The 23,621-nt window shown below is 32.6% G+C and overlaps 1 protein-coding gene across 2 annotated transcripts in view; it reads left to right on the plus strand.

Moving 5' to 3' along the window:
- Positions 1-23,621, plus strand: part of LOC132944469 (lachesin-like) — a 130,565-nt gene that overhangs the window by 31,815 nt on the left and 75,129 nt on the right. The window contains exon 1 of one of the 2 annotated variants that reach the window (XM_061013832.1): positions 12,895-13,037. The exons of the other annotated variant lie outside the window; for it this stretch is intronic. The gene's annotated coding sequence lies outside the window, so the exon portion shown is untranslated. Of the gene's footprint in view, positions 1-12,894; positions 13,038-23,621 lie in introns of those variants that run through there. 2 annotated transcript variants of the gene reach the window in all.

The raw sequence follows: 23,621 nt of genomic DNA on the forward strand, positions 1-23,621 counted from the left end.
TGTAACTATTTTTCAACCAACGCACATTGGCTTAGAGAGCGGCACTGTCGATATTTCAGTTGTTAGATATTATACAAAATCGGTTCATTATATACCTACACGAATCATTTTGAACATTTTGAATGGCTAATTCAAGTATGTATATTAGACAAATTAAAATTCTGAAAATATTTTACGTATTTTTAAGATTGTATAATTATCTACGTGGTAAAACAGATTTAAACACTTACTATCGCAAAAACCCTTAAGTGTCTCCAATGGGAGGCTTCTTATCTCCTGTTCACTCAAGCCATGTATCCTCCATCACATACGCTTATTGTAAAATAATAATTACAGATCATGTATTTAATAATAAATGTTAAAAAAAAAATCTATCGCAAAAAAACATTGCTTATAGTTCAGACACCCATCATGTACAATACAACACGTTTTTAAATTACTAAACTGTTATTGTTGAAAATATTCCAAAGTAATTTTTGCTAGTTGGCAGTCACTCTCAAAACTGGACATTTTGGATCGAGTATTACACTTGTCAATTCATTGATATTTTATTCATCGAAAATGGTTTTCTACTTAAAACGAAAGACGGACCGAGTTTGGTTACTTGAACTTCAGTGGAAACTAGTTTGACCCAATTTCTCTGCATGAATACCATTTACCAAAGTCAATGTCAATAATATTCTAGAATACTTCAAAGAGCATAATATACTGATATAACGTAACTATAATGCAAACAATACATACCGATTTGTAGTTCATCATACTATTATTTTTACAGTAAGTTTATTGTTTAAAGATTTTTATATATTGTGTACTCGTAAAAAAAGATAAAATAAGTTTATGTTTAGCATTTGAACGATTGATATGAAACTTTGGTTAAATAATAAATATTCTAATACTTTTAATACTAACCTCAATATGCATGTTTGCATGATTAAAATCATTTTCCTCTAATAGATAAAAGTTAACTTAGAACTATTAATAACGAATTGAAAATTTCTTAGTTTTACACAGTACTTAATTCGTTTATTACCTGAATTAATATAATACTCGTTAAGAGGGCCGTAAATTAAGTTATCATTTTTTTTTCAATTATCATTAATTGTTATAAGAAGTCAAGTCGAGTCCCTCTTATTTTTAAACTAACGGAGCTAAATGTGATCTGCTGAACGTATAATTTGGTATGTTATGCGTTTGTAAGACAGTGAGAACGCATGTGGGTGTAGTGCCCTTTTAATAGTAGTAAGTAGGTAGTTTATCACATTGGTCAACCATGTACAATGTAAGAATGTACATTATATAATATAATAATATACTAACAATATGAAGTAAAGGTTTCATATCGTATCCAATATGAAAGTTGATAGAAACACAGTTAATTTATAGTCATTGTTATTATAATATAATAAAAAGTTGTTGACACCGTTGGTTACACTTTATGAAGTGTTGTCACTTTTAAATTCATATATTTTATAATGTTTCACTTTATATACGTATATTAATTAGTTTAATTTACATTTTAATGATTGATGCCATTTCCAAGCTACTTACCTATTTGGTTTATTAAATATTTAATTATCAAGGAAGATTTAATTTTGATCAATTACTCTTTTATTAATTTTGTAGAACAAACAAAATAACTATTATATGTATAATAGTATAATATATTATATTATGTATTGTCATATTTGAATGAATTATTATTAAGCCGAGTCACTGTAAATCGTGGATTCGAGTAAACAAAAAACGTAGTTGTTATAATAAAGAGGCCAATGTTTTTGTTATAAAAATTAAGTTGCCGAAAAATGTCTTTAGTTCAGGGTCAACTTTGTACGTTTATAGGTATAATACTTCAGCATAGAAGTAGTCCTATTCTAATTATAAATGTATATTAAATAATATTATTTGTTATGTATATTCGCAGTGATCATGACCTCATAATTTTATAGTATAGTCTATAATTTATTATACAGTTACGATTAAAAATCATACGAAAATAGAATGTAGTAGGTGCATTTTTTACATTTTAGACTCGGGAAATGTTTCCTAAAACAACATGTAAGTCATAACTATGGATTTCTTATTCAAGCGAAATATAAATAATAATGAGAAAAATTCACACTTCAAACAATAATAATGCGTACAGAAACAATGAATGTAATACGTATTATTATATAGTAGTGAGCATTGTATAAAAAGTGAATATTTGAACGTTTCCATATTTATGTATGTTATGGACATTTTGTCACGATTTAAGCTGAAAATTTGTTTAAATCTGTTAGGATACAAAAATAGAGAACTAAAATCACATTAGCTTTGACAAAACATGAGAAAGCCATTAGTCGTGCACCAGCGCCACACACGCATTTAGTGTAAGTAGGTACACAGCATTGTGCATGTACAATGTTATATGCAATTTCTCTTGCCTCGCTTATTTCCATCGTCAATCCACATCATTTCGTTTTATAATTGCAACGTACCTAAGAGTCGGTAAGTTATTGTATTTATAGGACAAAACAGTATTTATGCGAAACGACGGAAGAACTTGCTTACTTACGGAGAGAGCCGTCTTGCATTTAATATTTTCGTTGTAAAATGTTAAGCTAAATAGGCAGCTTATGCGTCCATACTTTATTATAGTTGTCCATTTGTACCCGTTTGTACGTATGGTTTGCACAGGATTAAAATATATATACTCTTTGAATAAGTCCACTACGTACTTGTGACCCTGTGGATATTATAAAATTCTGTTTGATTGGATGAACTAAGGATTTTATTTTGTGAAAACGTTTCTTTTACGTTTCGAGGAGCTAATAACCTGTTTTGTTCGATACGCACGATGTTTCTGAGCCCTAGACAATATCTACCTGCACACGATTTATCCTTAATATATATTATATATTATGGCTGGTCAGACGCATTACTTGATTTTTAGTACATCAGCGTCGTGTTCTTCGTTAAGTTTTATAATAAATAATGTAAATTGAAAACCAATTTTAAATGTTTTTAAATTAGCGCGAATACCTAACCGCATAATTTTTTTTAAATGGAAACTTCAGTAATATTGCGGAGCATGTGATTCACGTTCGACTATTGAGTGCTGTTGACATATTTCAAGTTATTTATAATATTCCAGGAAATTCGTAGTAAACTGTTATAGCAGTTTAACTGTAAACAACAATTTGTGTTTATATTTTTTGTTTTATGCTAATAGTTACATTGAAATGTATAGTACGATCGTACTAAGTACCTCACTAAATAGAAAATTTAATTAAATTAACTTTTAAAATAATTTATTATATTTTTTTTTATATGTGCGTACCCACTGTATAAAGAAAAACATACTATTAATTAATTAATTCTTCAATAAAAATGAAAAACGCTAGAATATAATATTATTATTTATTTTCGAAGTACTTTTTGACGTGCTCGTTTAATAACTAATATACTGTATTTTTCAATCATATATTACGAATAAAGATATTTATGATATTTATGATAGTTACAATCAATACAAATATAATGCATGTAGATAATTTAAAATTTGAATAATCAATATATGGGACCCCGAAATCATTAGTTACTATTGTATTCCAAGTATCCATGTAATAATATAATATTATAGTCACAAAGCAATTACAAAATATTATAAGTTCATAAGATTTAACTTGCACACAGGGTTGAGTAAAAAAATGTCCACATCGTAGTAACCACCGTTACCTCTATAGAAACGTAGAGCTATTATAATTTTCCCTGTAGATAATATACAATCTGTAGGTGTAGAATAAGTAAATAAGTTACGACTGTTGTGAGTTATAATATAGTAGTACCTACCTATTATACATATTATTATAATATCAGCGTGAACGGTTTGAGTAAGAAGCCATCCATTGTAGAGCGACACTTGGTTGTGATACCTATTGTAAGTTTGAAATTGAAATACCAACCTACGTTAAAAGTTAAGGTAAATATTACGCACTGAAAATTGTATATTATTAATCGTTATAACGTTTTAAATTTATAGGTATAGACCGTGTGATTTATTTTTCATAAAAATATCATAATATAATCATTCATATATTTTGTCTTGTATTTCGGATCATAATTTTTTTTTATAATTATTATTATTATTATTATTATTGTTAAATAAGGCCTTGAAGACTGTGGCCATTAGCTGTATTGGATTAACACGAACTGAATTAATACGTTCACATTTTATCCTATAATATATTACGTTGTGTACATAATATAGAGATTACAATCGGTTAATGAAATTAACCTTAACAAAAGGTTATCGTTCATTTTACGTTGTCCGGATGAAGGGCTTCTGACAGGATGTCAGATATTCCAGATCGAAGCATATTGGATAACAGTGTTTAATGAATAGCTGACATTTATTGAAGTCTGATCATTCCTATTATAATCATTAATAATCAATTATTATGCCTATAGTAGATACGATATTATGAACCATATTGCCGACTCGATATCGATGTCATTAATTGTCTCGCGACTTTCCTTTCTGAAAGATTCAGATCGAACGAATATCAAGTCATTTCTGACGTCAACACCTACCTACTCGTGTTAATTATACACGTACCATGTGACATTATGCCGGAGCTCTAAAACGAGTTTAGGAGCACTCATATCATCTACTCTTTGGGGGTTTAAAGGTAAAAGAAAATACGTTTAACTTGCTAAAACCAAATTAATATTATATGTGATATTATACACACCCTTGGGAATAATCGTCGAAAGATATCGATGTGTATATTTTATGTCGACTATCCACAGCGTCCAGACAGAGAACTGGACGACAGAGCCTCTCCGCAATATCCAAGAAACCGCAATATTATATAAGTATCCACTATCCACCGACCTATTCCGATTAGGAAATATTGAAATATTATAATTCGCGTTTGACGTATTGGAGTAATTATACCGGTGTGCATTGTTTTTCCACACACGTGTATACCTGGTATACAGTCGTATAGTTTATGTTATGCACGTCATATGGGCGATATTACTGCGGTATATACCAGCTATACCTAGCTACATAGGCAATAATATACTCGTTCGCGGACGGGACGACGCCGCCGCCGCGACGTCTGCCGCGCGTTAACGTCGTCGCGAGTGCAAACCAACAATAATATAATATATTTCTGAGTGCTCGTTTGACGGGCCCGGGACTGCGGTTACGGTTCAGCAGTTAACAAACGTTTTGTTCTCGGTATATAGTACAAACCGTATTTCTATCGTGTTTTGCCGTACGGAATTACACAGCACACGGACGTTTCCACCGTGTCCGTCCGTGTCCGTGACCGAGCCGCCGCCACTGCAGATAATGTAACGGTGATAAATCGTCGTCGGATAATATATTTAACGTGTTTGTGTGTGTGTGTGTGTGTGCATAATATATATATATATATGTTTATCCACGCGCATGTGTGTGGGTCCGGGTGGGTGCGGGTGTATGTGCGGGTGTTTTTCGCGAGTCAAATTATCGAGTTCCCCGTTGTACGGGTGTGTGTGTGTGTACCTAAACGTGTAACTGCAGTACACGTGTAAACGGGATCACAATATACGCTTGTATACACGAATGTGGGTGAGCGCATGTGTACCTATATACATATATGTGTGTGTGTGTGAGTTAGTTTCCGGTGGGATGATAATAATAATGTATAGGGGTGACTGGGCGCGGTGTGGGTGGTGGCGAGTGGGCTGGAGTGGAGCTCACGCAAGGTGTTTCAACGGGTTAATGAGTATTTATGGATTATCGTCCGAATTAACCGCGCGCCGTGCAGTTTATGTTTTGCACAAATGTGCGCCTCCCCCCCAATGTCCGATAATCCCCGCGTACAAGGGTCACGGCGCGACACGGACTTGCGGAGCCGATGTCGGAATTACACGCGCGGTCGCAAGTGTCCAGGGACGAACCGCGGTTTTTATACCACGGTCGACCGGCGTGTATTACACGCAGCTGTATTGCACGACCGCCGCGCAAGAAACGCTCGTCGTCGTGCGGCCGTATCGGGTACACGCGCGATACTATATAATAAAATTATTATTATTATTATTATTACAATAACAGTATTATTATTGTTGTTGTTGTTGTTGTTGGAGCGGATCTGCAGGTCACCGTCAACAGAATAATAATAATATGCATAAAGAGGTACTCGTATCATGCGAGTCGTATGGTATTATAATATTATAGGACGACAATAGTCGAAGTTAATTGAACTTAACTTGGCACAGTTCATTATTTTCTTTGACTTGTCCACCTTTGACCTAGCGTGTCTTTTTTAAAACATTTCCAACAGTAATCATATGTATATTATAATATAATAATGTGTGTTATGCTATAACAGTGACAACCGTGAAGTCTATTAACAATACATTATCGCATGGTAGTTTCGATGACTGATTATTTATTCAAGGCGCAAAACCCTTTCGAAAATCGGGAAATTCAATAAAGTTTTGAGCACTGTTTAAGGGACTAAGTCATATCATTATGGGTATTTATTTGTAATTATGATAATGTACAGAATATGTCATAACAAAATCTGTGAACCATCAATTTAAAATAACTTAAGTAGTATGTGGTTACTGTGATTATAGTCTATGGAAAATAATCCAACAATGTAATATTATGAATAATTTAATATTGGACCAAAATACGAACAAAATATAAATGGTATTAATTATTGGCCTGCAATAGTCGTAAATAAATAAATGGCTTGCCACGTGAAAGGGATTCGTATCGTTGTTACCATCTTAATAATTAATAGCGGCGAATGAAATTTAAAATACATATTATTTTCTTAACGATTCTCATTATTTGTGTAATGAACTGAGAAATCGTTATCAAAAATATGATCGTATTATTGCTCAACTGCAGTATTGTACCCAATAAATTATTTTTAAAAAAACCAAAATACTGTAATAGTTATACAGTATGGACGACACTTATAATATGACTCACGGATTCAGTCGTTTGTAAGACACAAAATCTACCGGAACGAATAGTATCTATATAAATTAATTGTTTCGTATATTTCTTTTTTTATTGGTCTTACGACGCGATTAAAATGCTGACACAAAGTATAGTTGGGTGTTGAAAATATATTTTTTTTTTTTTTTGTATAAATCGTTAATATATTATTATACGGTATCAATTGTAATTAATATGCACGTTTCGTAATAATAACAACAACAACAATAATTACAAAACGTGTTTTAGTACGGTACATAACGCGACAGATGATTTATTTTAGCCGTATTATAATAGGTAGGTCAAGTCGTTTTTGCGCACCTTCCGACATCATATTCCGTCGGAATATATTATATTACTCGATCACTGATAAACGTGGTGAAAAATGGACAATATTATGAATTTTCGGGTTAAGCCACCGGACGCTTTACACTACAGTTTCTGACAAGATTATCATGATCATCATAATCATGATGATGATCATCATCATCATTATTAGGCATTACGCGCGTGGTCGGCAATATTATTAGTCAAACGCCACCGCCACCGCCACCACGACAGACGTCAGACGTCGAAACGGGTTGATTATAATATGATAGTAATAATATGGAAGCGGGGGGCGAATGGGTGTAGAGTGGTCTGAACGGCCATCACCCAACCGAAATGTTTATTGCGCGGTGGGTAACCCATATCGCGTGATTGTAAGCTTACCATGGTCCCCTCGATCGCCCACGGCACGACAACGCCTCGCCGACTTTTGGCGTACCTACATCATATTATTATCACGAGCTCTTGATGACTGAGTTGGGGTCACGTATTAAATTATTGTTTTCTGTCTCGAGAAAATCGTCTCTTACTGGCTGGCTATACCATCTCATACCGGCTATATCACACTTATCACCGAATTGGCCACAAGTGCAACGTCTCCATATTATTATTTATAGCATTCGGTCTGCAGATGTGCAACCGACGTCGTCGATTGGTCGTGGCAACCAGTGGATACGAGAGCGATGTTGCCGTCGTTTTTATCGTTAGTAATACAATATGTAGTTATTATTATATTTGATCAAAGTCAAAAATAGCATTGTTTAACATTTTATTATGCGTCAAACCAACAAATTATTTATCAACACTTTTTTTTAATGTTATAATATCAGTTAATATCAAGTATGTTATCATTACCAATCAATTATCAACATTAATTAATAATTTATTCAACCATAGAAGATTTCGGAATGATTAATATTATCCTCTAAAAAAACACATTGTTGTTAATATACCTATTAAAATATACAAACGTAATTAAGAAGTGCGATCTCCTATCTCACACTGTGAAACAAAATATGGTTTAAAACCATAGAATGTGTACATCAAGAAATTAATTAGTGAGATGGTGCCGTAAAAAGAAACATCAAAACACTTTAAGAAGCTTATTAATAATCATATGTGTTTAAATATTACTGCGCTCTAAGTGAACATCGTTGAGTACACAAAAACGAAAATCATACGAGGAAATTGTATAAGATCCTTAAATAAAATTACCAGATTAGCAAATTAAGTTTATGGATATTATAAACACCATAGAACATTATGAACTAATGTGTATTTAGTTTATATTAATTATGTATATAATTCTCATAATATTCGTATCATGCAATATTTTAAACAGAAAAAGATATCTAAAAAATACAAATCTAAACAGGACACAATATCTTTGATTGTGATAATATTATATTGTTGCTTTTAGATCGATAGGTATATTATTTAAGTTTGTGAATAAATAAGCTATTAACTGTTAAGCTATTATGTTTTTGTACACAACTAATCAACGAGTACCTACTAAATGTTAACATAATATTTATAAATGGTATTTTATTAGAATTTAAAGGTATAAAAAATACATTATGTGGTTTTTCAATACCTAGTGATAATAAAGATTCCGTCGTTACTTATACCAGCTGTAATATTTAAAATCTATCATGGATAATATCACACATTCGAAGAAATGTAATTAACCGTAATATGAACCAATGAAAAAAAAAATTACATTCAATTTTATAACACGGCGCATTGTGTATGCAATATTAATGCATAACGGTCGTGTAACAAAAAATTATGAACGCATTTTTTCTTTGTAACGCTTCTCACTTTCTTGATTGAAAATTTATTATTATTATGAACACGCCATTTTTTTTTCTCAAACTTTTTACAATTGGTGATTTTCATTTGGGAATACATGCAAAAGTCGTAGAACTAATCGGAAACTTTCTTTATAATATGTAAAATCAATTCAATAAGTTCGGAACGATTCTTCACTGATTTCACCTTTTGGTTTTTCGATGTTTACGTCCATATCGTACCATAATGGGACTTGAGATTTCTCGAAGACAAAACGGAACGAATTATTTTCCACTTGGACGCCCATTTATGTGCCGGTTGCTGTCTCTCATAATGTGCTTTGGTTTAACTATTGAGTAGGTTATTGACGTGTACCTAACCATATTATACATTATGCTCGGAATGCGTACTTTCGACTAACGAACAGAATTGTGTTCTGCGCTGCATATACATTGTTCTTCAAGTATTCCTACAAAAAAACTAATAGTCAGCTGCGTCTGAGCTCAAAGCACGGTAGCTTAGTGAATTTTTTTTCTGTACTTAAAACAAATAACTGCTACCTGCGGTTCCTACGAAAATGAATTACTTTTCTTTTTTTTATTATTTTTAAAACTGTTTTAGTTTTGAGTAGCATATTATATTATTATTATTTTTGGTATCCGTTACATTATTATGATCATTATGCTATATTCGTATATTATATTATTTCCACGAAAACAGTGTTTACAAGCTGACTCAACTACTGCATTTCACACTGTTGAAATATCAAATACAAAATATTAATCAATTTTGTGTCATAAATTTATTAACGAAATATTTTATTTTATATGTTATGGTCCATGATGTAGTTTTATAATTATGCTGTAGGTATACTTTGCAACCGAATGAATCGTAATTAGCGTGTTATTCATTAAAATTTATGATACACAATATCAAACATTAATTTAACGATAAATCAAAACGTACAATTTATTATTTGTGGACTAAGAGGTAAAGCAATAAGTTATAATTATACCTAAAGCACACATCAAATAAATTTTAAAATTAAATATTGCCTCATTGACGTTATACCTCATATTGCACCATAATTTTACCTACAACAGTCATATTATAATGTTTTTTCATATTTAGCATATCAATAATATAAATTATGAGTGATTCTAATATTATGTCCAAACCACAACTTACTTACTTTCATAACTATCATCTATAAATTTGCTTGTAATTTTTAGTTTTAGATTTTGAGAATGTATTGATTTTACAATGATGTGTGTTTTTTATTTTTTATTTTTGTGTCTGTCACCACCGTTTGGGGCAGTAAAATTGATTTTCTTCAACAGGATATTGTTCGATGGTAAATTGGTGTGTTCGGTGTGTAATTGGTGCATTCGGGAGGTCAAATTTTAAAATTTCCAATAGTTTTCAAATACGCCACTCACATTTGCACTCTCTATTTTTTACCATTATCATTTTTTATGTAGTATACTCTTTTAAATAAATTACAACATGCATTTTTAATTTAATATTCTCTAACGTAATATTATTGAATTATTCTAAGTATTCGATTCATAAAAATCTAATTTTGGACAAGTAGCTTATTACCTTGTTCCTAAAACTTATAAATATTTTAATTTTTTAAAAAATGTTGTCTTTAATGACTTAAAATGGTGTAAAAAAAACGTTCAAAGTTTATGAAATAATTAGTGTCTTACGTTATACTCGTATTGAATCCGTTACAAATATTTTATTTATATTGATATTACCCTCTATAGTGGGATCTATCCAATAATATAATATATATGTATAATATACATCATAATATATTTTTTAGCTAATATTATTATAGAATATACATAATACTGATAATAATACAATCGGAATGAGCGCCACTGAGTGAGATTGACAAGGATTCTAAATGACAAAACTATATTCTAAAATAGAACATTCTAGAGAAAAATATAAAATTACTAAGTAAATTGGAAAAATCCAAATCCACGGAAAGCTTTATTACACATCATTTTTCTCGGAAAATCGCAGTGTTTTTGGTTTTTTCGATGTACTTTGTTGATAAAGTTTTTTGTTCATTGATCAAAAAGCTTAAAAATTCAATAATATCAAATAAAAATCAAATAAATTACATAAAAATAATAACGTTTATTAGTGTAAATACTAAATGTACACAAGCTTACGGCAATATAGCCATATTTATAATTTATAGGTTTCATCTTTTTACATAAACATTTCTTTTGGTTCAGGGTTAGAATTCTGACCACAGTAACTTCAGCTCATCTCAAGCGATTAAAAGGAGTTAAGCGGAGGGCAAAGTAACTGCAGACCACGACGTGGTGCAAAACACGGCGAAGAGCCAAAGGCAGCACGGTGCACGAAACAGCTGTAAACAAGTGGACGCAAAATGGCTGACGGGGGAACGCCAAAAACGGTTAACAAAACAGCGTCCAGCCGGACACAAAAGAGCAAACTCGGGACAAATGAGCACGGTAGCGTATTACACAGGCGCAATAGAGGCGAGAGGGGAGATGGCAAAAGGATGCAGTGACGTTTAAAAGCCACTGCCCAAACGCCTCTCACAAAACGTTACATAATTTATACTTGGTGGTCTATGTCGGGAACACCGCGACAAAACATTCGACGGTTACTGTCGTGTCCGTTGCTGCAGCATCTCCACATCCGCCTCGGGTAACCATGTCCAGCAGTTTTATCGATCCATTTTCTGACTCGGCATAACCGATTAACTGCGTTGTCGTGTTTGGTATCGAACTTAACTGCTGGAATCGACCGGCTGAACTGGTGGCAAAGTCGACGAGACGGGTAACAGCGACTCGATGTTGCTAGCTCCTACAGCGACAGGTGTCTTTAATTCGCTGTTAGTCGATTCGGCCGACGGTGAATCCTTCAAAACTTGCATTTCCGTGGAAGCGACGGACAGAATCGCTTCTGGTGTATCGCACACGGAATTTGTTTCGAATGCCATGTTAGGTATCGATTTGTATGGACTTTGCGCTTTCAAACTCTTGATATCGTTGCATTTCACAGCTATTGGACGATTTCCCCGGAGATCACCAAATACTTGCGCTATTAAAACGGTTGTGGACTGAGGGGCCTCGCCAGCGGAAATTGACAGCAACCACATGTTAGGCAACGATATTTGTATTGTCTGTGTAGCTTCAAACTGGTAAGAACACTCTCTTCCAACTCTTTAGGCCGATTTTTCCCGGAGGTCTTCTAAAACGCCTGAATCATGATTTTTGTTGCGGACTGTATATTAACATCGGACGAACTCCTCACGGCTTCGATAATCGACATAAAGTTGATCTGATATAGAATAGAAGCACGGTCAATATATTATACACAAATTAGGTACGTAATAATTTTTTCATTCTATTATAATTAATTATAAGTAATGTTCGTTGTAACAAATATGAAATACTGAAAACAGACTGATATGCAAATACGAATTATAATAGTATATTGTGTGGCAAGGGTGGGAAGTGAGCTATTTCGCCGTATTTCGCCCAAGACTGAAATTGCCTTCCCGCACGAGCCACACATACTATTTTTTGTCACGCCTCTACATTCATTGATAACGGCAAAGGTAATGCAGGGTTCTATGCAACAACTAAACTATAATTCTACGACAAAAGAAACGATTTAGTTTTATTTATTTTAAGCGTCGCTCATGGAGGTTATAATATGATTATAAGATGTAACCAAAAGTTTATGTTTTGTAAGGACCGTGGTATAGATTTCAGTTTCTGTTTGTGCAGGGTATACTCGTGTGAAGTGTACGTGCAGCACTTTTGGGGATTTCCACTTTACCACCCTGCACTATTAAGGTTTCCCACTTAACCGCCCGTTGGATGGAAAAAGGACGCTTTCCAACGCTATCGAAAACCAATCTTTCGGTTAGGTTAGTAATTTTTAGTAATTTTTTTTATTGTTTTAATTTTAATTTTTAATTTTTAAATTTTTTTTTAATAATTAATTTTTTAATTTTCAAAGCAACAAGATTATTATAGTTTTTTTGAAAAATGTTTAGTGGGAACTATTATATTTTTAAAAGAATAAATAAAAAAAAATTATTTTGTGTTACAAGTATGCGCGGGGGAAGTGAAACTACTTTCCCTGTTGATCGTATGAGTTGTGTGTAATAAAACCTTAAACGGCATATTAATTGTACTTATTCGGTGTGTGTATACCATTTTTTCCATAAATAATAACCATCAGTAATATAGTGACACACATATAACCTACTGTACAGCAGAGCGCCATCCACTTACCAAACTTTTTATTATTTATTCTTTGATTGAATTTGTTCTACTTGTTTACAACTTTAAAAGTTTGCAAATAAAACATTAAAGTTATAAGTACATTATGAAGCAATAATAACACTGACAATACATATCAACTGTTAAATATTTAAATCGCATGACATTGAGTATTATTATTGATAATAATTGTTATTATTATTGATTATTGATAATATTTGAAGTATTTTTTTTAAATTGTAATAAGTACTTAAATTAATGAAATTTAAGAAATTATAATATTGTTCTCAAGATTAATAATAAATATCATTAAAGTATAGTACATTTTTATTTGACTTAATTAATGACTATATGTTTAATTTAAGTCGTTTTCAATTTTACAGAGCCATCGAATTGTTCATTTTTTGCACATTCATATAGAAAAACTGTTACATAACTTATTTTTTTTTAATTTTGTCGAAGCTCAAGTTGTTTTATTCTTATTTATTTTTTTATATGTTCAAAGTAATTCTATATGGACGAATTAAATGAGGTATGAATAAGTCAACACACTTATAAAATTAATTATAATTTTTTCTCTGTATCAATAAAATGTGTACCTATATAATAGTACTCTTGAATCTGCATTCAAATAACACTGAAAGAATCTCAATTTCAGTTAAACCTTTGGATCATAATAATATCTATCTGACAATAAATCTGAAATCGTACTTTAATTTATTTGAAAATTACATGTATCGTAGTCTTGGTACCAACTTATCCATCTATTATTACTATTCAATATTCTACATAGATTCTGATGCATTCAATTTAAAACTTTAATAATTATTTTAATACCTTCCTAATGGAAATAACTCAAAATTAAGCATTTAAAACTTACACAACTAATATCAAATTTGTATAAAACAAGAAAACGAAAAACGTTATTAATTACACGATATTATAATACTAGTACCTATAATAATATACAATAAATAATAATTGTGTCTGTGGTATACATATTTTAATTATAATTACTATTGCATATTTTGAATGATATTTATTAGTCAACTTAATCAGTTGGAGATAAAAACAGCAATACCTCTACTGTGCATAATATTTGTACATCATAATTTATTTAGATTGATAGATTTTATTAACATATAATTTATCACTTGATAACCAATTATTGCCCATTTAAAAAATAGCTTTACCGTTATTATTAAAAACGACGCATGAAACTTTCAAAACTGATAACAAATTATATTGTTTACTATGGTTACTATATTTTATTCTACAGCCAAACCGATATAATTATATGTATATTGTGAAACAAAATATGTAGAACAACTTTAAAATTTGAAACAAAATAAATACTTTGGAAAGTTTTAAAATAGTGAAAATTAAAAAGTATTAATAAACTTGAATTATTCTCAAAATATATTAAGATACATTAAATATTCAACATTTTACTAGTAATACTAAATTTGATATCATCTATAACAAATAAGTAGTTTTTAATTATTGAAAAAAAAATGTATTTATTTATTAATTTATTAGTTTATTTATATTTATCGGTGTTTATATTATTCGATTAGGTTCTACTTGAATTTTAAATTAAAAATCATTAATATTATGTGTGTTTTATCTTTTAATAGTTAGTTTTAGTACCTGTTATTTTAAGTTGAAATTAATATTACTCAATGCGTATATTCTTCTATTTTAAAATACACGATGTAACAGAACGCCCTGAAAAATGAAAATGGAAAATTGAGAATAGTTCAACTTAAAAAAAAAATAAATATGAAAATTGTATGAATACTAAAAAGTTTAAGATTAACTTATTTCTAAAAATTGTCTTAAATAACATTTTGAAAAAAGTCTCTATTTGTTACATTTCAAATTAATTTACACCAAAAAAGTATTCATATTTTAAAAAATTTCATGAAATACATTTTTACAATAAAATTGTACAAAAAATTTGATTTTTAAATTGGCCATTTTTGTTTTTTCTTAAAGTTCTTAAAAATGTGCAGTATTAAAAAATTAAAATTAAAACTATTATAAAGTACTTGTAGCGCAAGCGTCTATAACTTATATATATACAGGATGATTTTTTTAAACATTATCACCCCTATGTTTAATAGTACATTAATTAAAATACTTATTTTTAGAGTTTTTAAATATACATAAAGACCTTATTATCAAGTTCCTGATATTTTTTATACTACTTAAGGAATGTTTTTTTTTTTTATTGGGTAACCCGCGGCAACATAGGCCATTGGGTGTGGGGGAGGGCACTCTAGGTTTTTAAATTGGGTAGGTTGGTACACGTGTGTGTTGTGTTTTGGCAGAATTTCTAATGGGGCACCCGTAGGTTTCTGCCATGCCCCGGGTGAGGGGATGGCGGCACTTGTTCTCCGGACACCGTGACTGCCCGAAGAAAAATGCCGCCCACGTCCGAGGTATCGAACTCGGGTCGGCTGCGTCGCAGCCGAAGCCTTAGACCGCTCGGCCACTCCGTCCCCCCTACTTAAGGAGTGTCCCGTGGCGACGCAAACGTCTATTTTTCAAATTAGAACCCACTTTTTTTACTGATAATTATTTAGCGGGTAATTTTCTTGAAAATTATGATGTATTTAAATTAAAATTCTAATAGTAGATTCTGAGTTATAAAAATGTTTGCAATAAGGATAATAAACCTTAAATATGGTTTTACAAAAATATAAGCTTTATGCAATATTTGATGTAGTATTCATTATACTTGATCGTTTTTACAAACTGTCTATATTAATAGATCAGTAGTAATAACTAAAATTCTAAAATCATCTAAGCACCCAAATCTACTTTACCCATTTTACTATAGACATATAATATTATCCTTAATATATAAAGTTATACAACTCAAAAACTACTAGTTTGAATTTTGATTTAGATTCGACATAATTCTCAAAAAAAATATCTGCTGAATAATTAAAAGTGAAAGAGGGGCGTTCCTATTTGAAAAAAACAGAAGTTTGTATTGTCACTGGATCATATTTAAGTGGTACAAAAAATCTCAAGCATTCAAAAATATAGTCTTCGAGTTTATTTAAAAATTCCAAAAAATCATAATTTGAATATGTGTATAATTTAAGCATACAAATAAGCTGAACGTGCTTAAAAAATCACCATGCACCTATAAAAAAAAATATTTAGAAATATGAATAATGATTAGAACAAAAGTTATTTCATTCGTCAGGTCATTGTGTTACACCTTGTTTATTCCAAAAATCTAAACACACTCCATCCATTTTGGAAGAAATTAATAGTGAATTTAATTTAAGTGCAACGTTTTTAAAATTCCTAGATCCTGACGTATTTTGCAAAACAATGTCATGAATGATAATTTGGTAGGTTTGGTGTATACTATTATGTGCTGTTTGTCGTCAAAGTTCGTTAAACTCCGGCGGGTTCTCATACAACCCCTATTGAGATTATTTAATTTGAATTTAATTTTTATTTCTCTAGGTACTCATTCTCTTCGACCTGTATAATTAACTAAGTTTATGAACTTTGGTCGACTACCGTTATCTGGGAGTCGCATTTACTTTGCCAATAAAATGTCTCGCGGCGTGTAATTTCATCGTCTTATCTCAAACCATGCACTATTTAACCGAGAGCACCGAGAAATCAGATAAAAGTTATCCCTTGATTTTTTTTTTTATAAATACCTTAAGACTTAACTGTTTTATATGGTTTCTGTTAATTGTTAGATGTGAATTATAGGTGTCACTAAAATAAAATATAATATTAAATAATATCTGATAAGAAATTGTTATCAAATTACTGTATGAATAGAAAAAAAAACAAAATCTTAATAATTTATCAATATAATATTATTAAAGCAATAACCATCTGTCAATAGAAATATTTTAATTTTTAATAATAATATGTGATATAAAAAGTTATAATATTACGTTTAAACGATCACAATTTGTATTTAAACCAAATGTATTATTCGTTTAAAATGTATAAACAGAACTGAACATTTTTGTAATGAGTATTTCAGCATTATCTTCCTGTTATGAAAATCATATAATATTGGATTACTTTATAGTTGAATGTTGATATGCAGATAAGAGAATAAGACTTAATCTATTGGACCTTGAGCCAATTTAATATCAAATGTGTCATAAATTTACGGAACTCATCTGCGTTGTTCATTTTACTTTTGGAGTGTAACCAACAAAAAAAAAATGTTAGTTTCATAAGAAAATATAATTTTTATATTTTATAATTGGATATATTTTTTGTAATAGAGAAGTGATCTATAAGTTTCTATACTCATCATGGATGCTATCAATAAAATATACTTCCAACGACAATATATTTGGATACGACGGAAACATAAGAATGGTATAAATTATGATTGATTGGTATAGGTAATCAATCATAATATTTATAACATTATTATTTTATTATTTTATTAATAACATCCGATCAATATATAATTTCAAATTGTACTTGTTTAATACTTCAAATGCAGTTTCCAAGTTTATTCGATCATTATAAATGTACAATAAAAATGCATAGTTGTTTTATAGTTAAATAGTTAACACTTTCATTTTTCAAACTGTTTTAAAAGTTTAATTATTTATACACATAAACGTTGAACTCTCGATTATCCACGGAATAGGGTTGCACGGTATGCATTGATAAGTGGATTCTCACGTTGGAATGTAAAAGCTTGACAAAAAATTGTTCGCCTTCCGATTTCAAAACCCCTGTGCGGGACGGGGCATTATCGTCGACAATACAACTTTCTGGAGTAAGGTAACTTTGTATCTCCGTAGGATACTCCTCAAGTTTGACTAAGAAATCTCAAGAATTTGGTCTTAAAATATATTTAAAAATTCCATAAATCCAATTTTGAATAACTGCATTATTGAAAAATCAAATGAGGACGACCGTGCACGATGAATCATCCTGTATACATAATTTTTAAAGTTCAGTTAAATATCACGAATCACTTTATGAAAAAAATTTAAGTTTAGTCTACAGTTTTGTGTATTGTAGACACATAAATACTGCCAAATTGTTATATTGTAACTATGTGCATTATTGCTCAAAATTACATAAAATTATCATTTGGCACAAAACATATTAAATAATTACACATTTTAAAATCAACACATGGACATTCTGATAAATCATAAATATAATTGATTGCATCAATAATGTAATTATTACAATTTATAAAACATAAATAATATTATGTAAAAAATAACAACAGTTTTATGAAAAAACATTGCCTGACATATACTGTTCGGTTTTAATTTTTAAACATGGATCCAATTATGTCTGGACTTAGGGTACCTAACTTATTCATTTTTGAATCCTTACTTAAGAAACTCTGTTGGTATGACAGTACACCTTTTATGAAACTGCGTTCATTTTTCGTGAAGTCTACAAGGATATTGATATTGCCGATTGTGTTAAATATAAAAAAAAAAATAAAAATACTAAACCATAGAATGTGACACTTTTATAGTTTTATAACTTGATAGAGTTAAGAGGTGATCGATATTAAAGTTATGAAACTTTAACAATTACGTCATATAAAAAATCCATTCAGGAGACACGATTACATCATAACCAATAAAAGGTTTCAAATTATAGACAAACATATTTTATTTAACTCACACCTATTTTTTATCGTCTGCTGTAAAGTGAAACATTTCCTAAAAACAAAAATAAATTTATGTTTTTTAATAATCGTTTTGATGTTATAATCAGACGTATCAAACATGGAAATAGTAGGTACTTACTATATGCAATTTAAAAAAATGCAAATACTAGGTATATAACCTTACGTTTTTAAACATCAGTGCCGCCGGTCACAAGGACGTACGTACGTGACTGTATAATCGTTTTAATTATTTTCCATTGGCCGATACGAGCAGGCGATCCGTTATCTCGATACGCGGATCCACATCGAGACGGATGATGATGAATCGCTTTTCATGTCAACGTGACGACGGACGGACGGACTCGGGTGACCGCGGTATGATATAGGTACACGTCCTATATATTATCATCGTTATCGGCGACGATGGTGGTGAGGTGTGCTGCGTCCGTGTATAGTGCGTTATCGCGGTGGACTTTCCGGTGATTAATTGCAGTTCCGCCCGAGCACCGGAGGGACGGCAAAAACGAGCGGTCGTGTTTGTCAGAAGGAAATCTACTCGAACAAGTGGTTTTTTCCTGCCGGCCGCGGGGGTCCTAGTCCGCGACCGCCGCGGTTTACCCGCCCGGAATGATGATATGCAACAGTTGGCGGGCGCGGGGAAAACCGCCGCCCGGCGACGCTATCACAACTGTAGCTACTGCTGCCGAAACCCACCTCCAACGAGCGCAATAAATATCGTTACGCTGATCGATTCGCTGTCGCTGAACCGTTTGCATCGATAATATTATGACATTGCCGGCGGGGGGGTGGTCGACTGAACGGGTCAAAGGCTCGCTCGCGAAGATCTCGGCCCGGACGCTTGAATACGTCGACCTACAGTTCTTCAGACCATGTGTGACGACGGTACCATTTACCGTGTGTCCTTAAAAATAGGATGCACTCACTACACTCGCAATAATGTATGCTCTGTCCAGGATAAAAATACCCAAATTCGTGCACGCATACTAATTACTGAGCCGCTGTCATTTAACTTTATTCCACGGTAATGGTATGAACTATGAGCGAAATATACTGTTTATATTATACAGTATTTGCTGATCTTATACCTAAGTTAAGTGCCGAGTGGCTCGGTTGTCGGTATTTATCCGCGAATTATCCTGAATAGAGTATAGTTCATAATATATTATTACTCGGTAACCTATACATATATTTTTTGAATTCTGTTTGAGGGACATGAAATTATTATAAGGATAGACTATATGGACTGTTGGATCATACATTTATATAACTTACAATTGTGTTAAGCTCTTGTACTTTGCGCAAGCGCAACGGCTTTTTTCGTGTAGGTACCCTGTTTTTGCGGACACGTGGTATAGGTATTACGTAAGTTTTTTTTTTAATTTGATTACATCATTCTGTAAACACATATAATTGAGTGGGTAATACATATTAATAATAACATGAAAAGCTGTCACCTATAATTGGCGGTGATAACTGCCGAGGTCCTCGAAATCGTTATTATTATTTCACGACGTCTCAGTCGTATTTTTAGATTACGTATTTTGTTACCACCTCATCTTCTACAAATTCCATTCCAAAGTAGGTATATCATTATAATTTTTTTTTTTTTGTCAATGTAAACCACATATTCCCAACTTTCCTCTCGAAACGCCGCTGTTATAAATACATAACAATATGTACGCGGCTTGTGTTGGGTTTCGAGCGCGGTCGCGACTCGTCTGAATTATTTCTGACCGCGTTTTGTACGCCGTCGTGACTTTGGTCTTTTCGACGGTAAATGGGCCGAACTCGCGTCGACGGCGGCGACGACGACGACGACGACGACGACGTCGGTTGTTATTAATTACGATCGAACGGCTGTGGCATCGGCGGTGGCAGCGGTGGCGGTGGCGGGGACGACGGGTGGCGGACGCGCGAGCAGGGGCGTGGTTAATTTGCGACGGAAAACTCCGTGTAATTAACAACCGCAACCACGCTCGTTAATTCACATTACCGGAACAATCGCATAAAATTTATGCCCAACGATCGACGGTTAGCGACCGACCCTTGCCGACGACCCGTTTTCACTTCCGCCACATTAAGACGGAACGCGCATAATTTCCAAGCTCCACACATTATTATTGCGATTATAATTATAATTACGTTCGCATGTGCGTGCGTGTGTGTGTGTGTGTGTGCGTGTGCGTGTGTGTGTATGTGTGCGCGCGTTGCCATCTAAAACGGTCGCCGCCGCAGCGGTGCACGAATAATAATAATAATAATAATAATATATATAGTAGGTGCGTCGAAAAGCCCATGGCGCCGTGCGACCCTGCCGTGGGTGTCATTGTTACACCGCTCTTTCCGAGTTAATTCGCGGAAGTGCATTCGACTGGGTCGCAATAATAATAATTCACTCGGCAGTCCCGGAAGAAAGCTGCAGACGCGAATGCATTTGTCCTGCACCCTCCACAGCCCGTCATCCACATAACGCCCCGCTGCTGCTGCTGCACCTTGTACGCAGTGTTGCACGGTTCCGCGAAATGGATCGACTGCGATGTATAGGTACGTTGCGCCGAGCCACTGACTTTTCCGCCGCTTTTACCGGTCCGTCGTATAGAATATTATAATATGAAATATTTCCTCAAAACTCTACTCAGTGGCAGATCGACTGACGACGTAACGTGGCAGGGGGAACGACCGGTTTAATATAATATAAAGACATCCAGAGAGAGTCGTTGGACCCTATAGTTATAATAATTACTGTAGCCGGCAGGGGTTGATATTATGTTGGTATCAGAATCTTAAGTATATTTAAATAACTAGGAGTCCATTTCAATTATGGTCAAGTCTTATTGTCTACTAAACACTTCTAAATAATAATACTCACAAATATGTTATAAATATTACGTTCTATCATACTATGTCACTGCATCGTAGTCGTACGGATTTCGATATTTGTAGTGTATTGAGGTCTAGCTAAGGCGCACATAATAATACACAGTTCTTATTATATACTTCGGTGTTAGGTAACATATTTATATTTATAATTGTTACAATGACTCGGCGGTAAATTTGTTCGGTGAAAACCGTTTATTGCACAAACAACGATTTATTAATAGTATTATTATTATTACGAGACGGTAGGAGATTATCGTTCGTGATGCGATGCTAATATGCCGTAAGGTTCGTGTGAACAGTCCCGATATATCTAACTTGACCTAACCTTTATCCGTACCCTGCAAGTAATCACGAAAATATACTGATTAAACCTGTCATATTATTGTACTTAGTATTTTACCTCAGTTTTTCGTCACAATAATATAATATTTCATTTGGCGCAGGTACATAATAATATTATAGTGTTTATCAACAAATTGCGCATTCGATTATTTGATTACACTCGAGTTTTCCGCACTCGTTTATTTATTAGGCCTTAGGATAGTTCACAGTTCCGGCTGCTGATCGCATTAGAAACGAGGGGAAATGTCGCCGTTAAATTATCACGGGCTGGCCTATGTGCGGCATGATCATTGATCACTTTATACAATTATGGCCGTGTGCATAGAAAGTGCACAATATTATACTAGCAGTCGGTGGAGGCGTCGTGAAAAGCTATTTTCCGAAGCGACCGCTTCAAGTAAAAGTGGGGCGGGTATGTTGACGAAAGACTGGCTTATAATTACACGAATAATTTATGCACTTTTATGAACTGCGTTCGGTGGTGGGGTTGATGTGGGGTTGGTTAGCCATCAACATTAATACCGTGGTAACAATAATTGGCGGGCGATGGGTATATACTTATTTAAAATAGTCGCTTCGTAGGAAAAAAAGAAAAGTCCACGCCACCACTTCAGTTGTACTTTGCAGTGTGCGATGCCGATTTCGACAAACAATACACACAAGTTTCGCATCCCAATGGCTGGCACCAAGTCCAGAACCTGCAGCCTCTAAGTCCAGATCGCTGGGACGTGTTGTCGTCACCGTGTGATTCGTCCACCTTACGAAGTCGATATATAATCACGAGGCAGGCGAACCCCTGTAGTTGCGATACTGTGTATTCCTCTGTTAAAAAATTACAAACCTAAAATACGTTCTACATATTTTGGTCGGGGATGGCAGACATCAAATAAAAGATGTTATTTATCATCGGTATATTATAATACAAACAATGACAGATATCCGTGTTAAAAAAACACAAAAATAAATCATTGATTTAAAATAAACATGGTTGTACATGATTTGAGACTGAGAAAATTGTACTATACTTTTAAAATGACTTAACATTGATATAAAATAAATAAAATAATATGACATTCTACTTAATGCGTTTATAAAATGATATATTATATATTATATTGTACAAAATCTATAAACTAATGTGTATAGCTATCCAAGATAACGTTGTTCATAACAATTGTTTTTGTGTATAGGTACCAAACGTGTTAATGACAATTTTCTTTATATTACGTTTATAATTATTATACTTTGGTGTCCTGATCTCCGATTCCTATGTCTACTAAGATCGATACATATTACAAAACAACAATAGATATTATGTGAACAACATTTTAAA

This window comes from Metopolophium dirhodum, chromosome 5, assembly GCF_019925205.1.
Source record: "Metopolophium dirhodum isolate CAU chromosome 5, ASM1992520v1, whole genome shotgun sequence".
In the NCBI taxonomy this organism is placed as follows: Eukaryota; Metazoa; Arthropoda; class Insecta; order Hemiptera; family Aphididae; genus Metopolophium; species Metopolophium dirhodum.